At 39.1% G+C, this 16,974-nt stretch overlaps 1 protein-coding gene across 1 annotated transcript in view; it reads right to left on the bottom strand.

Annotated features, from left to right (window-relative positions):
• Positions 1-15,241, bottom strand: part of MAPK10 (mitogen-activated protein kinase 10) — a 456,407-nt gene extending 441,166 nt beyond the window's left edge. The window contains exon 1 of the mRNA XM_062199183.1: positions 15,221-15,241. The gene's annotated coding sequence lies outside the window, so the exon portion shown is untranslated. The remainder of the gene's footprint in view (positions 1-15,220) is intronic.
• Positions 15,242-16,974: the final 1,733 nt, after the last annotated feature.

The following is a 16,974-nucleotide window of genomic DNA, read 5'->3' on the forward strand; positions in this document are numbered from 1 at the left end:
CCTAAAACAGTACAAAGGAAATATATAAAACTTGTATAACTTAAACAAAATATATAAATAAAAAAATTTTAAAAACAAAAAAAAAAAGATGTTGACTTATGAAATAAAATGTTGGCTGAACAAGCCCTTTTCACCCTTATACTCCTTGAATTCAAAAGTATTCTTTCCATTAAGTGTTATTTTCTTTTTCTTTTCCCACATACTGTAAAGAGGTATTTGGAGAGAAATCTGAGCTCTCAAGTTTATTCAAAACCAAGAGCTCATATCCAAAGTCAGGTTATAGAGAGATACTGAGGGGTGTAGGCCAGGGTTTCCCTGGAAAGGATGGGGATTTACAAAGTCATAAAGCCTGAAAAGAACTTCCCCCACTGAGAATCAGAGAGGCATACACCACAGATGAGGGAATCAAGGCCAGATTCTATTTATTTGCACAAATAAGTGGATAGCTCTTGAACTCTAAAAATAAGTTATATTCATCATCCACTTTTTAAGATTTTTATGGCCCACATTTTTATCCCCAAACCTTCCAGAAGGCCAGTACAAAACAGCCTTATATGATTTATTAACAGTCTTGTAGTGAATTATTAAATAGAATGAAATATATATCCTTGTGACGAGGCAGTGATGAAAGGGGGACCTACACCAAGTCACCTCGTCTTTGATCAGCATTATAGCATGGATAGTAACAGTCAACATTTGTAGACATGTTATGTGAAGGACACTTTATATAGACAGCAACTCAAACTGCTCTAAGCTGACATCCCCAGAACCAGACCCTGAATCAAGGATTTATGTGAAAATAGCTGAATAAAAAGTATTTCCAGGAGGAGATAGAATAATAAAGTGAGATCAGAATGTGAAAGAGGCCAAGCAAATGTGTGAGCCCAGCAGAAGGAAGATAACTCAACACCAAGGAGTTCTGTGTAAAGCAATCCATAGAGTAAGGTATAACCCAGTTATCAGATGCCTGGAGGCCAGGAAGTGGATTATTTATATTATGCAGTGCCAGTCATTGGTTACAGGCTGGAGCAGAAGGGAGGTACCTCAATTCCCAGGTACTTTTGAGTTTACAATGCAAAACAGTTTCTTGAAGTCAATGGTAGTTGACAAAAAAGACAGAGGCTGACTTGAGGGTAAAAGCTTACCTGGAGCCTGCATGCACAAAAATGAAAAAGAACTCTAAGGAGGTATGAACAGATTGTCTACTACATTACTCTCACAACAAACCCATGAAGTAGCTATTAGTTTCATATCTATTTTACAGGTGAAGGGACTGAAGTACAGAGAAATTAAATGAAATTCTGAAGACCTTGACACTGATAAATGGCAGAGCCAGGATTTGAAACCAGACGACATTGGAGTCTGGGTTCAAGCCTCAGTTCTGCTTCCAATCCAGCTTCCTGCTAATGTGCACTCTGGGAGGCATCAAATGACAGCTAAAGTATCTGGGCCCTCGCCAACCATGTCAGACTCAGATAGAATTCCAGTCTCCTGTCTTCAGCGTGGTCCAGAAGTGGCTTTTGTGGGCATTTGGGAGCGAACGGTGACTGTCTTTGTCTCTGTCTCTGTCTTTGTCTCTATCTCTCTGCAATTCAAATAAAATGAAAATAAATAAATAAAAAGTTTTACAAGAAGCGTAGTTGTTGTGGTACAGGAGGGTTAGGTTGCCATTTGTGACACCCACATCCCATATCAAGTAGTAACAAGTAGTATCCCATATCTGGTATCAAGTTCCACCTCCATTCCTGATACAGATTTCTGTTAATGCACCTGGAAGGTGGCAGCAGATGATGTGGCCCAAATACCTACTTAAGTGGGAAACTCCAGTAGAGTTTCTGGCTCGTGGCTTTGGCCTGGCCCAGCCCTGGCTATTGGGGGCATGCTGGAGTGAACCAGCAGGATAGAAGCTCCTATTTCTCTTGTCACTCTGCCTTTCAAATAAAATAAAATAGATCATCAAAAGTAAATGAATAAAAAAAGAGCACTTCTAAGAACTAAAATTAATTAAAAAGCTAACTGTAATCCAAACTACTTTGACAGGCAATCTTAACTAAGAAGAAACTCTGTTTTTTGCAATGGTGCATTGAGTTTAGTATTCCTGTCATATAATTTTAAGGGAAAAGCCTTTAAATACAGCCCCCTGCTAATATACCTGGGAGGCAGCAAATGATGGCTCAAGTGCTTGAATCTCTGCTGCACATGTGGAAGACTATGATGGAGTTCCTGGCTCCTAGCTTCTGCCTGACTCTACTCTGACTACTACAGACACTTGAGGACTCAACCAGCAGATGGAAGTTCTCTCTCTCTCTCTTTCTCTGTGTATGTGTGTCACTCTGCCTTACAAATAAACAATAATTTTTTAAAGATTTATTTATTTATTTATTTGAAAGTCAGAGTTATAGACAGAGAGGGAGAGACAGAGAGAGAAAGCTCCTCCATTAATTGGTTCACTCACCAGATGTCTGTAACAACTGGAGATGGGCCAGACCAAAGCCGAGAGTTCCATCCAAGTGTCCCATGTGGGTGACAGGGGCCAAAGCACTTGGGCCATCTTCTGCTGATTTTCCCAGGCCATTAGCAGGGAGTTAAATAGGAAGTGGAGCAGCCAGGACTCAAACTGGTGCTCATGTGGGATGCCAGTGTCACAGGCAGCAGCTTTACCAGTTATGTAATTATACCCACCCCCAAACAATTTTTTTCATACTCTTGTCAATCACAATCCCAGTAAATCTTCCATTAGATCTTTTCTCATTTCAATATTACAGATAATAAGCTTCTGAAGAATTTCCTATGAGTTTCAGCAATAGGGTAGACTGAAATATATAGATTTTGACAATGAAGAATAGGTTTTATTTCTCATATTACTTGTTGAACTCTTTACTTAACATAAAGTTAATCATGTGTATAAAGTTAATAGAAAATAGATTTTCATGAAAAATAATAGTGGGATAAGAGACAGAGGCGGAAGGGGGCTGGAAGTGTGGGTGGGAAGACAGGCACGATGGGAAGAATCACCATGAGCCTAAAGTTGTAATTATGAAATGTATGAAGTTTGTAACTGTAAAGCTGTATAGTTCTACATACATTCCTATAGACTTACTTCTAAGGGTACAGTTCAAAAACTTGCCATGGGACTCAAAATCCCTTTAAGCTGGGTGGTAAAAATACCATCTTAAGTGTTAGAATGATCGTATGGACAGGATTAAGTGTTATAGTAATTGTATAGACAGGTTTAAGTGTTAAAGTGATCATATAAATAGGATTAAATGGTAATAATAATGGAATTTAAAAGGAGTGAGTGCTCCAACTTGGGAAGCAGTCCATACAGCTGACTCATAGAATGATAATCACTTTAAACAGCACTCTGACCTCAGAATCAGCCCTTAAACCACTCTGGTCTGGCTGAAAAGCCCATGAGAGCATTTCAGGCATGGAAAACTAAGATACTATGGCAAAAAGTGTCCCACATGAAAGGTTTCTGTGGATGAGACTCCATGGAAAGAAGTGGTCATCAAAGAAGGATGTACTTTTCTCTGGAGGGAGGAGAGAATTTCCACTTTGCTTATGACCTTGTCTAAATACTGAAGGAGTTTGTAGATTCAAAAGGCTTCCACAGCCTAAGCAGTTCATGTCAAGAGCCTCAGGTGATCACAGACATCATACATAAGAGTGTTAAATTAACAACAGGAGTCCCTGTGCACTAACTTCCCATGCAGGACTTCTGTCCTCAAGGAGTTGTATTATCAGAGTTAATAGCAAAACTTGTTCTCAAAGATTTACTTCATTTTAGTGTATTAAGTGTAGGATATTCTTATGTCTCATTAGTTATAATCACATCTAAGTGCTTGCAAAAGATGTACCATTCTTGGGGCCGGCACTGTGGTATAGCAGATAAAGCCACTATATGCAGTGCTGGCATCCCATATCAGCACCGGTTCAAGTCCTGCTGCTCCACTTCTGATCCGGATCTCTGCCATGGCCTGGGAAAGCAATAGAAATGGCCCAAGTCCTTGTTTCCCTGCACCCATGTGGGAGACCCGGAAGAAGCTCCTGGCTCCTGGCTTTGGATTGGTGCAGCTCCAGCCATTGTGGCCAACTGGGGAGTGAACCAGCAGATGGAAGAACTCCCTCTCCATCTCTCTCTCTCTCTGCCTCTCCTTCTCTTTCTGTGTAACTCTGACTTCCAAATAAATAAATAACTCTTAAAAAAAAAAAAGATGTATCATCCTTCAGGTCTTCTTTAAAGTTAATTAAGTTTCTCAAAAAAAAGAGTTCTTTTTAAAAAGAACTGAAATTAACTTTGAGATGCAATGAGGTTGAACAGCCTTTGTCTCGACTGTGAGGAACAATTTTTTTTTCACATAATTTGTTGAACTCTTTACTTAGTATGGAGTTAATCTTCTGTGTATAAAGTTAATTGAAAATATATCTTAGTAAAAACTAAGACTGGAAATAAGAGAAGGAGGAGGAAGAGGGGTGGGAGTGTGAGGAGGAGGGTGGGTACAGTTGGAAGAATCACTATGTTCCTAAAGTTGTATTTATGAAATGCATGAAGTTTGTATTCCTTAAATAAAAAGTTTCTTTGGGAAAAAAATAAAAGCAGCTGTTGCATTCTTTAAAAATAAAAAAAACCAACATCTTAGATGTGACTGAAGACATCAATGCCACAGATCTGGAGGGATGACACTGAAACACAAGTCCTGAAACAGGCTTTCTGCATTATAGAAAACCCAAAGGGAAGAGGGTAAAGAAGTGGTTCCCAAATACATGGGAGAATATGTGGCAGAGGTCACATTTAAAAAGCAGGGCCAAGCATTTGGTGTAGTGGTTAAGATGTTACTTCAGATGTCCACATTCCATATTGAGATGCCTAGGTTCAAATCCCATCTCCCCTCCCAATTCCAGCTTCCTGCTAATATACACCCTGGAAGCAGCAGATGATGGATCATCCCTGCCAGCTACCACTGGGAGAACCAGATGAAGTTCTCAGGTCCTGGTTTCAGCCTGGTCCAGCCCTGGTTGCTATATACATTTGGGGAGTAAAGCAGTAGATGGGAAAGAATCTCTCTCTCTCTCTCTCTCATTATCTATCTCTCTCCTCATCTCTCTTCCCTTCAAATAAATAAAATGAATAAATAAAAACATTTAGAAATCAGATGAGGGGTGGGCATTTACCCTGGTGGGCAGACCACTGTTTGGGATGCCTGCATCTCAAATTAGAGTATCTTGTTTTGATACTGGTTTTTCTCCAGACTCCAGCATTCTGCTGGCACAGACTCTGGGAGGAAGCAGTGATGGTTCAGTGATTGAGTCCTTGCTACCCAAATAGGAGAACTAGACTGAATTCCTGGCTCCTGGGTGCAGCCTTACCCAGCCTTTGCCATTGCAGGTACCTAGGAAGTGAAGCAGCTATTGGAAGTTTTCTCTCTCTCTCTCTCTCTCTCTCTCTGCCCCTCCCTCTCAAATAAATATTTTAAATAAATAAAAATCAAAAGAAAAGATACACACTAGCCAACAAAAGTCAGTAGAGTATTCAATTAACAGTAACAAAAAAATCTTAAATCCTCATCTCACACCATATACAAAATGTACACTAGACAGGTCAGAAATGTAGAATAGTTTTATGATAGTTGATAATGGAATTACATCTTAAACAGCCTAAAAAGGACATACCACAAACCAAGTGATTGGGAAACCTTGTGTGGTAGATTGTACCACTGGGAAAATGTTTACTGCACACCAGGCTTACTTGTGAGAAAATAGGTGTCACTCCATGACACTGACTTTGGTCGACAAAATGTGGCTATATAAAGTGGTAAGTGCCACTTGCAAACAGAGCTCCAAGAACCTTCCTGGGGGTCTGCTTTCTCCTCTTTTCACCAACATGACACTGACATCCAACATGGGAGCTGTCTTTTCAGCTACAGTCTTGAAGTAAAAAGGACATAGTGCTGAACCCTCCAGTCCATGGGAATGTGAGAAAATGCTTTTGTTTCAGCAAATATTGAGCTTTGGGAACCACGGCATGATTTAGCATAAGATGATTGAAACAATGATCTTTAGTCAAATTGTTAAAAATTATGAGACGCCAGTGTTTAGAACTAAGCCCTTGCAATAGGCCCCAACAGACCAGACCAAAGCAGAATGGGGCTAAGGTTTCAGGGAGGTGGCAGGAAAAAGGGGATCAGAGGTCTGACAGCCCCAACCTGCTGCAGCCCTACATGACCTGCAGCCCAGCAGCATGACCAGCATGACAGTGGTGTGACAGCCCCAGCCAACCTGTGTGACAACTCCAGCCCCGCCTGTGTGACAGCCTGATCTACACCATCCAAACCCCCTTTTCATGCATCTCCCAAACCCCTTTCTGTGCACACCCAGAAGTGGAAAATGGAACTTAAAAGTAAAAAACAGGGAGTGGGTGCTGTGGCATGGCAAGTTAAAGTGCCAGAGGGAAAACTGCTTTGTGTTCTGGATATTCTGCTTCTAAGTCAGCTTCTTGCTAATACATCCTGGGAGGCAGCTGGTGATAGTTCAAGAGCTTGGCCACTTGCTGTCCACGTGGGGATCCAGATGGAGTTCTGGGTTCCTGGCTTGGGCCTGGCCCAGCCCTGGCTATTGTAGGTATTTGGGGATTGAACCAACAAAAAGAAGCACTCTCTTGCTCTCTCTCTCTCTCTCTCTCTGTCACTCTGCCTTTCAAATAGATGAAAAATAAACACTTTTTTAAAAGTAAAAAATATAAACTTTATTCCACAAACCCCAACAAATTCAAAACACATTCTTTTTTGAAGTGACAACACCATCAATTTAAGAACTTAGGTCTTGAGAACTTAACCACACCAATGTGGTCATTTTGATATTAACTGACAAGAAATGGGTGCCCTTTAAAGACTTTTTGAGACTGAGAAACATTTCTCACCAAAACTCTCATAAAATTGACCAGCTTAATGAAAAGAATGACCAGGAACATTGTTATGGTGGAGAAGAACTCTCTGGGTGCTTTCTACTACAGCTTAGGCTAAGTTTATCAAAGCACTCTCATTAAAACCAGATGGTATTTTTCTTTGGCCTTCTAGAAAGTCAGTAAATAAAATACCTTAAACACACAAGAAATCTGTTGCTATAATCTTTGTCTTGACTGGTCCATTTTGCTTTGACTGGACCACTTCCACCTCTTGGTAGCCATTGCTTTGGTTTTGCTTTATTTTCAGCATAACACTGGTAAAGGCATGTTTCATCTTCTGTTATAATTATACAAATAAATCATTCAGGAACTTGATCTCATTTGTTTAAAATTTCCATTGAAATTCCCACTCTTTTCTGCAGCTAATCTGGGCACAGCAATTTTTGCACTCACCAAGCAATAAAGGTTTGTTCCACTTTAATTTTCAGCCAGAATTGTGTGTACTGAACCAATTGAGATGTATGTGGTGATTGGCTATTGTTTCTGCTGTTAATCATCAGTTCTGTTCAATTAGGGCATTAGCAGTTAGATTAACTGATGTGGTTGGTCTGCCACTGCAGACTTCATCTTCAAAACTGACTCATTCCTCCTTAAAATGAGTTGTCCATTTGTAAACTGCTTTTTCCTTTGGGGAATTATCCCCATAAAGTTTCTATAAATGTCAATGATTTTTACCATTCATCCACAGAGGTTTTACCACGAATTTGATGTTTGTTCTTGCTTAGATTTTTTTCCCCAAAGAAATGTTGTATTGCTCTCTCTCTCTCTCTCTCTCTCTCTCTCTCTCTCTCTCTCTCATGCCCTCTCTCTTACTCTCCTGCCCTCTCCCCCTGGCCTGTCAGGCTTCCCCCACCCAACAATAAACCTTTCCCTTAACTCTGGTGTTTGGTGTGTTTTGTAGCAGTGACTCAGTCCAGGCTCACCCATTGACCTTGCTCTCCCTTTGGGGATCTGAGCTGCTTTGGGTTCCTAGATTTCTGCCAGTCACAAAACACACCCCTGGACCTCCTTCCATGCCACTGAATACTCTGTGATCTCAATCCACATACTGGCCTTTAAAATCCTGAGGTAAGGCCAGCACCGCGGCTCACTGAGATAATCCTCCACCTGCAGCACTGGTACCCCAGGTTCTAGTCCCAGTTGGGGCGCCGGATTCTATCCCGGTTGCTCCTCTTCCAGTCCAGCTCTCTGCTGTGGCCCGGGAAGGCAGTGGAGGATGGCCCAAGTGCTGGGGCCCTGCACCCACATGGGAGACCAGGAGGAAGCACCTGGCTCCTGGCTTCAAATTGGCACAGCGCGCCTGCTGGCCGTAGCAGCCATTTTGGGGGGTGAACCAACAGAAGGAAGACCTTTCTCCCTGTCTCTCTCTCTCACTGTCCACTCTGCCTGTCAAAAAAAAAAGTCTGTAAGTCCTTTTCCCATTTTTAACTGGGTTATTTGTTTTATTGTTGTGGAGTTTCTTGATCTCTTTATATATTCTGGTTATTAATTGTTTATCAATTGCATAGTTTGCAAATAATTTTTCCCATTCTGTCAGTTGCCTCTTCACTTTCCTGTTTCTTTTGTAGTACAGAAGCTTCCCAATCTGATGTAATCCCATTTGTTAATTTTGGCTTTGATTGCCTGTGCCTCTGGGGCCTTTTCCAAGAATTCTTTGTATGTGCCAATATCTTGCTGGGTTTCCCCAATGTTCTCTAAAAATTTGATGATATCAGGTCATAGATTTAGGTTTTTAATCCATTTGAATTTTTATGTAAGCTGTAAAGAAGGGGTCCTGCTTCATACTTCTGCATGTGGAAATCCAGTTTTCCCAGCACCATTTATTGAAGAGACTGTTCTTGCTCCAGGGATTGGTTTCAGCTCTATGGTCAAATATAAATTGTTGTAGATGCTTGGATTAATTTCTTGAATTTCTATTCTGTTCTATTGGTCTATCCATCTGTTTTTGTACCAGTACCAGGCTGTATTGATTATAACTGTCTTGCATTATGTCTTAAAATATGGTATTGTGATGACTCCAGCTTTGTTTTTGTTGTATAATATTGGTTTAGCTATTCTAGGTCTCTTATGTTTCCATATGAATTTCAGCCTCAATTTTTCTAGATTTGTGATTAATGTCTTTGGGGTTTTAATTGGTAACACATTGAATCCATAAATAGCTTTCAGAAGAATGGACATTTTGATGATATTGATTCTTCCAACCCACGAAAATAGAAGATTGATCGGATTTTAGCAGTACTCTTGTTGCTCTGACAAGGACTCATTTTTTATGTGAATTTTTTTAACATTTATTTATTTACTTGAGAGGCAGAGTTACAGCAGAGAGAGGAAGAGATAGAGAGGGAGGTCTTCCATCTGCTGGTTCATTCCCCAAATGGCTGCAATGGCCACAGCTGGGTCCATCCAAAGCCAATAGCCAGGAGCTCTTCTGGGTCTCCCACATGGGCACTTGAACTAACTTCTACTGTTTTCCCAGTCCATCAGCAGGCAGCTGTATCAGAAGTGGAGCAGCCAAGATTTGAACCAGCTCCCACTTGGGATGCCAGCACTGCAGACAGATGCTTAACCTATTACTCTTTTCAAGCCATTGTCTAATCCTTCTAAATGTGCCAAACTATATCATATAGCAATTTAGGATGAGTTCATTTTGGTGCAAAAACTTTTTAATTCTGCACAGTTTCTTCATAATTTTCTTCATGCATTTCCATGAACTTTTTGAAGGCCCCACATATGTCTTCCCTATGTGATTACACTTAGTAAATCTAAAACACACACACACAAAAAAAAAACTGAGTGTGTGTCTGTGTGTGTGTGTGTATTGGGTGAATCACATAAGCAGCAAAGTATAATACCATGGGGAAAAAAAGATATACAAACCTCTCCATATAGTGGTTAACTAGGGAAGAAAGATAAGGAAATAAAATAGGTTAAGTAATTCACTATATCTGTAGTATATATTTCTTTTTAAAAATTTTGAAGCAAGTATGTTAAGAAGTTTACATTTGGGGCCGGCGCAGTGGCTCAACAGGCTAATCCTCCGCCTAGCGGCGCCAGCACACCGGGTTCTATTCCCAGTCGGGGCACCAGATTCTGTCCCGGTTGCTCCTCTTCCAGCCAGCTCTCTGCTATGGCCCGGGAGTGCAGTGGAGGATGGCCCAAGTGCTTGGGCCCTGCACCCGCATGGGAGACCAGGATAAGCACCTGGCTCCTGCCTTCAGATCAGTGTGGTGTGCTGGCCGCAGCGCGCCGGCAACGGCAGCCATTGGAGGGTGAACCAACGGCAAAGGAAGACCTTTCTCTCTGTCTCTCTCTCTCTCTCTCACTGTCCACTCTGCCTGTCAAAAATAAAATTAAAAAAAAAAATTTAAAAAAAAGAAGTTTACATTTGGGGCTGGTGCTGTGGCATAGCAGGTTAATGCCCTGGCCTGAAGCGCCGGCATCCCATATGGGTGCCAGTTCTAGTCCTGGCTGCTCCTGCTCCGATCCAGCTCTCTGCTGTGGCCTGGGATAGCAGTAGAAGATGGCCCAAGTCCTTGGGCCCCTGCACCCACGTGGGTGACCCAGAAGAAGATCCTGGCTCCTGGCTTCAGATCAGCACAGCTCTGGCCATTGCAGCCAATTGGAGAGTGAATCATCAGATGGAAGACTTCTCTCTTCCTTCCTCTTCTCTCTCTGTGTATAATTCTGACTTTCAAATAAATAAATAAATCTTTTAAAAAAAAAAAAGAAGTTTACATTTGTTAAATAGCACACTATTAGAGATATTGTTGAGTTTACTTGTGATCTTGGAAACCATGGATGTGAAAGAAATCTCCCACACTCAGTCTTTTGTATTCCAGAAAATGACTTATAGAAGAGAACCTCCAGCTCTCACGAGAATTAAGATTCACAGACATGCCCCTTGTTTACTTTCCCACAAGGCCAGGTTCAGACACTCCAAATTCCCATTCTTTGCTTCTAAATACTTAGCTGAACTGCTTGTCTCCACTCATCAGTCAGAACAAAATGTTTGTTAACCAAACTTAGTAGGCCTTCTTTCTTCCAGATCCCTGAACTTTGGCCGGCATACAACTTTCTCGACAGAGCTCCTGAAACTGGGCAAGCCTCAGGTAAAATGTTCTCTGATTAACTATCTGAGCTCATGACCCTTTCAGCCTTCTTCCTCACACCTGGCTATTCCTAAATTTGTTACACCTCTTTCTATAAAAGAAAATCTCTTTTCACATAATTTTTGAGAAGCTTTCTGGCAGATCTGTGATCAAAACATTCGCTCCATTGCAATAGTCCTTTTCCTCACTTTGCAAAAATCCTTTTTGAGTAAAATCTCTCTCTACTAAGTCTGCATTCATTTTTTATTTGACAATAAGCATATATATACTTTTTGAATTTCAAAATATTTCTTTTTTTAGGGTTTAATTTATTTGAAAGGCAGAGTGACAGAGGGTGAAACACAGAGAGATCTTCCATCCTCTGATTTGCTCCCCAAATTGTCTCAATGGCCAGAGCTGAGCCAGGCCAAAGCCAGCAGCTTGAAACCCCATCTGAGTCTCCCATGTGGGTAGCAGGAACCTAAGCACTCAGGCCATCTTCTGCTTCCTTCCCAGACACACTAGCAGGCAGCTAGATGGAAAGTACAGCAGCCGGGATTTGAACCAGAGCTCCAATATGGCATGCTGGAGTTTCAGGTAGCACTTAACCTGCTGCACCGTAATGCTGGCCCTTGAAACATTTCATAATGCAAAATAGATTTTGAAGAGATACTAATTAAATAGAAGAAAAAGTAACTGAAGCAGTTGAAACAGAATAGGTTTCTGAAAATATCCTGACTATATGAGGTAAAAAGCAAAGCAATAGAACTCAAGTCAAATTAACTTTCTATTAGAAGTGGATTGGAATTTCCAACTGACCAGGCTGATCAGAAAATTCATGTGATATACAATCGAAGGAACTGGAAATATCAAATCCTGGAAAGAGAAAGATTCAGAGGGGTAGAGCAGCTGTCTTTAGATATTTTAAGGATTGTTATGTAAGAAATGGATCTGCAAGTTTCTTTATATTGCCATCAGAATTGTGATCAACAAATGGGAGCTTAAAGAAGACTTCAGCACAATCTAATTTAACAAACTAAAAGGCGGAATGGGTTACCTAGCACATCACGAGTTGATCACTGGTGCCGAAGTCCAGACATGATGTAGCTGAGCACTTAAAACAAGAGTGGTGCACAGGTTGCTGAACCAGGTTATCAAACAGCTTCTAAATTCTATAGTTCTGTCTGCTGGATAATGCAGTGAGCACCTCAATCAGCTTTATTTTAAGAACTAGCCAATCTCTTTGTTCCAAGATTTTCTAATTACCAATAATGTCATTCCAATGTCATTAAACATAAGATGAAAGAAAGAAGAGAGGAAAATTCTCCCACTATGATATATATGCTTTAATATTTTCTAAAAAAGGTGAAAGAGTAAAATCAAAACCATCAATAAAAGAAAGAAGCTATTCTTACACCAGAATGTGCACATAAAAAGAACTCGTAATGCTCAAACACCAGATGTAGCTTATGCTTGTCTTTGATATAACTGCATCTATGTTAGAGCTTTTATAAGACAAAGAAGCAAAGAAAATTGTAAAAAATTTAAATTATCTACCAAAGAAGTCTTTGATGGCGGAACTTTGGATAGAGCTATGAGAGGGTTTTTCTAAAAGCAATAGAAGGATACTAAATGGATATGTCAATCAATCTAACACAATCTAGACAACACAAGGTTCTGGAATACCAAGAGAAAATGATAGATGATTCAAGTTTTAAGCAACTCTTTTAGACAAAAAATAAACACTGCTTTGCAGATTTGTTTGCCAGTTCCTTTCCTATTGCATCTTCCATGACCATGAAAGTCACACACTGGGGTCTAATTATGTTTCGCAGAGCCATTCTTGTTTTTAATTCTGCCCTTAATATAAACCAGCCAACAGAGGAAATTATATTTAATAAGACATCTGGCTTCTAAATGAAGACACATCCCATTTTTATTCTAAAATAATTTTAATTAGGCTTGTTATTGAAACATGAAGTTGATGTCATTTGGAATTTCCTGTCCCAGAGAATTACATTTGCAGAGAAAATAAAAATATCAGAATATTTTCATGGGGCAAGATTTTGTTTTTATCTAAAGTGTGACAAGTCTAAATAGATAGTCAACATTAACATCTAAGAGAATTTAACAAAAAAAATTCTTCAATAAAAAAAGAGAATTTAACTTCTTTTCATTCATGAAATTATGTCAATTTAACTGAAATGAATAGTATAGAATACTCACTTTGTATTTTTTATTTTATACTATCCTTTTTCCTTATCTTTTTATTCTTTTTATTTTCCCCAAAGTTAACCTCTTTACTTATATCTCCATTAAATTAAATTTCTTTGCCTTGTTCCCATTTCATCTGCCTTGTTTTTCCTCCTCCTTTCCTCTTCCTGTGTCTTGCTCCTTCTTTATTCTGACTTTGCAACCAAAAGGATTCATAATTGTCCAATACCAAGAATTGAGTATTAGGAGAAGGAGTTACTTCACATATAGAAGATAAGACCCTACTCTAGGAAGAGGCTTCTAAATTTTTTTTCTTTTTATCATACAAGAGAATTAAAATATGATGTAAGGGGTGGGTGTTGGGTACGAGGCTAAGATGCCACTTGGGACACCCATGTCCCATATTAGTGTGCTTGAGTTCAAGTCCTGGCTGTGCTTTCCTTTCCAGCATCCTGCTAATGCACACTCAGACACGCACGCAGCAGGTGATAGCTCGAGTAGTTGAGTCCCTGCCAACCCTGGGGGAAACTTTAAGTTCCTGTCTCCTGGCTTTGGTCTGGCCCAGCCCCAGCTGTTATGGCCATTTAAGGAGTGAACCAGAAGACAGAAGATGACTCTTGGTCTGTCTCTATCACTCTCTCTCTCTCTCTGTCTCTTGGCCTTTCAAGTAAACAAATAAATACTTTTTTAAAAAGTAATAGAAATTTACTTTTTTAAAAAAATGTTGATGTGAAAACAATAACAAAATAATGCCAAAATAAACCAAAGCAAAAGTCAAACTAGTCAAAATCTAGAAATTAAGATTAATGGCTTTATACAAATCAAAACAAAGCCAGTTACAATTACTATTCCTAATTAAATATTTTTTATAATCAAATTTCATGACATCTTATTATAAATCATTAATTAGAATATTTAGTACTTATAAAATTGAAATAATATTTGATACTATGTAGAAATTATAAATAAGAAAAATATGCTCATAAGTGTTCATCCTATCTATTATAAAATAAGAGCTAAACCCACAAAAATTAAATCTAGAGGAAGATTACAACCAGAGCCATCTCTTCTCAAAGCAAATGGTCTCTCCTGTCTTTAAAATCATACACAATTATTTCTGAACTTGTATTGAAAAGCAGAAATATATTTACAATTTAAAGTTGAAGGCAAGCATTTGGCCTAGCAGTTAAGGCACCTCCACCTCACATGAGAGTATCTGGTTAATACCTGGCTCCCACTCCTGACTCCAGATTCTTGAAAGGCAATGGTGATAGCTCAAGTGATTGCGTTTCTGCCACTTACAAGGGAGACCAGGACCGAGTACCTGACTCAGTCCTGGCAGTGTAGGCATTTGCAAAGTGAACTACTAGATGAGAGCTCGCTCACTCGCTCGCTCTCTCTCTCTCTCTCTCTCACACACACACACACACACACACACACAGTCTCTCTCTCTCAATCAATAATTTTCTTAAAAGTTTAATGAAGTTGACTATAGGTGTTTCCTATAGACATAAAACATTTGCCGAATTATTCTTACCACATATGCCATAATATAGATAGTGTGATGATCAAATTTGTTATTTGTTAGCATATTTGTTAGCATGCTGAAACACAGCTGGTTTAATTAAAATGCCTGAAAGACGTTTTGCCTACAGCAGAACTTGTTAAATAATTAGCATAATACAACTGCTATGTTCTACATTTTGTTTTTAACAAAGATGAACTTTGGTGATATCTGGGTATCTAACATTAAATCAGGAAGGATGATTGTAGGAACTCAACATCTAAATAAAATATCTGAAGCTCAGAATAATTCAAGAATTTTGCCTTTGAATATAACCACAGTCATTTGCTTTTTCAAGAGGTTAAAGGGTTTTTCGTAATAATTGGAAAAAATTCATAGCAACATTCATCTTAAATAAAGCAATTATCAAAATAAACTCATTGTACATACCAAATTGAGTTACAGTGCAGGGGACTGCAGTGCATCATGTATCAAATTCTAATAGTATTTCAGCTGGTTTAGTCTTTAAAGTGATGATCATGCCAAGTTAAAGAGATTTCCTGTTTTGGAGAGATGAGGAAGAGTTAGGAGGAATTCAACATGTTTTATTTTTCCAGGATTTTTCAATATCCAATTAAATTTTAGTGTGATAACTACATTTAGTTTGTTTTCTTACAGAGAGTGAACATTCACCATGATGACAATCTCATCATGCTAATGCCTATTCCCAAATCTAAGGTTTGAAGCAAAAAGGGACATTTCTCCAAAATTTTATGTACAATATAAATGGAATATCTGTATATCAAACCACTGAATTGTAAAATTATACAAAATAGAACTCTGAGAAACATTTAAATTTATATTGATAATGGGAGTTCATTTAAATACCTTGCTTCAAAAGACTGATTGATGTCTTCTACAATCTTATTTTCCTGCAATGTTTTTAAATTAGTAGAAGCAACTCTAAGTAGTATTTGTGAATGTTGTTAAGGGATCTTCAAATATGCTTAAAAGTGTATTAATTATCTATTTGTGACTATCTGAGAAGTTTGGCATTTTATTCATACAATGCAATAGAAGAAAAAAAAAAAAGCTAAAGCTACAGACTGGAAACACATAGTAGGATCCCAAAATGTGTAGAGGCATTATGCTTAGCTACACAGGGAGAAAACAGTCCCTGGAATTTTTCAGAGGAACACAGTAACGCCATTTTTGATTCATTCATGCAGGTCAAGCATCTCTAATCCAAAATTTCAAAATCTGAAATGTTCCAAAATATAAAACTTTTTGAATATTGAAATTATGCCAGCCAGCGCCATGGCTCGCTAGGCTAATCCTCCATCTGTGGTGCCGGCACTCCGGGTTCTAGTCCCAGTCGAGGTGCCAGGTCTGTCCCGGTTGCTCCTCTTCCAGTCCAGCTCTATGCTGTGGCCCGGGAGGGCAGTGGAGGATGGCCCAAGTGCTTGGGCCCTGCACCCACATGGGAGACCAGGAGACGCACCTGGTTCCTGGCTTCGGATGGGCACAGTGCAGCAGCTGCAACACGCCAGCCATAGCAGCCATTTGGGGGGTGAACCAATGGAAGAAAGATCTTTCTCTCTCTCTCTCACTGTCTAACTCTGCTTTTCAAAAAAAGAAGAAGAAGAAGAAGAAGAAGAAATGATGCCACAGTGGAAAATTTCATACAATGAAACTTTGTTTTATGCAGAAAGATGTATATGAAATATAAATAAATTTCATGTTTAGATTTTGGTTCCATCCCCAAGATATCTCATTATTTATATGCAAATATTTCAACATCTAAAAATTTTCAAAATCCAAAGTACATTTGGTTCCAAGTAATTAGGAGAAGGGATAGTCAATGTATTTCACAGTGAAAATGCTATTTCTTTAGAAGTTCTACAGAGAGCCTATAAAAATTTGAAAGTCAATCCAAAAGTTCTTGCTTAGAAATAATGGTGTTAAAACATATTGAACCATAAATATTATATATCTTCTTGGAGGTCAAAACTGTCCATGTGAGTTTTGGAATGGGTATCTCACATGGACCTTAGAGGGTGTTACCTTTAGAGTTGTCAGGTTGTTTTTCAAAAAGAGGAAATGAGTGCCCTACTTTAAATGTTTTCTGAATTACCAAGAATTTCACTCAAACTAGATTGATTATACAGAATATGTAAGTTAGTTTCTTGCTATTCTAATAAAAC

The sequence above is a fragment of the Lepus europaeus genome, chromosome 8 (assembly GCF_033115175.1).
Source record: "Lepus europaeus isolate LE1 chromosome 8, mLepTim1.pri, whole genome shotgun sequence".
NCBI classification, from domain to species: domain Eukaryota; kingdom Metazoa; phylum Chordata; class Mammalia; order Lagomorpha; family Leporidae; genus Lepus; species Lepus europaeus.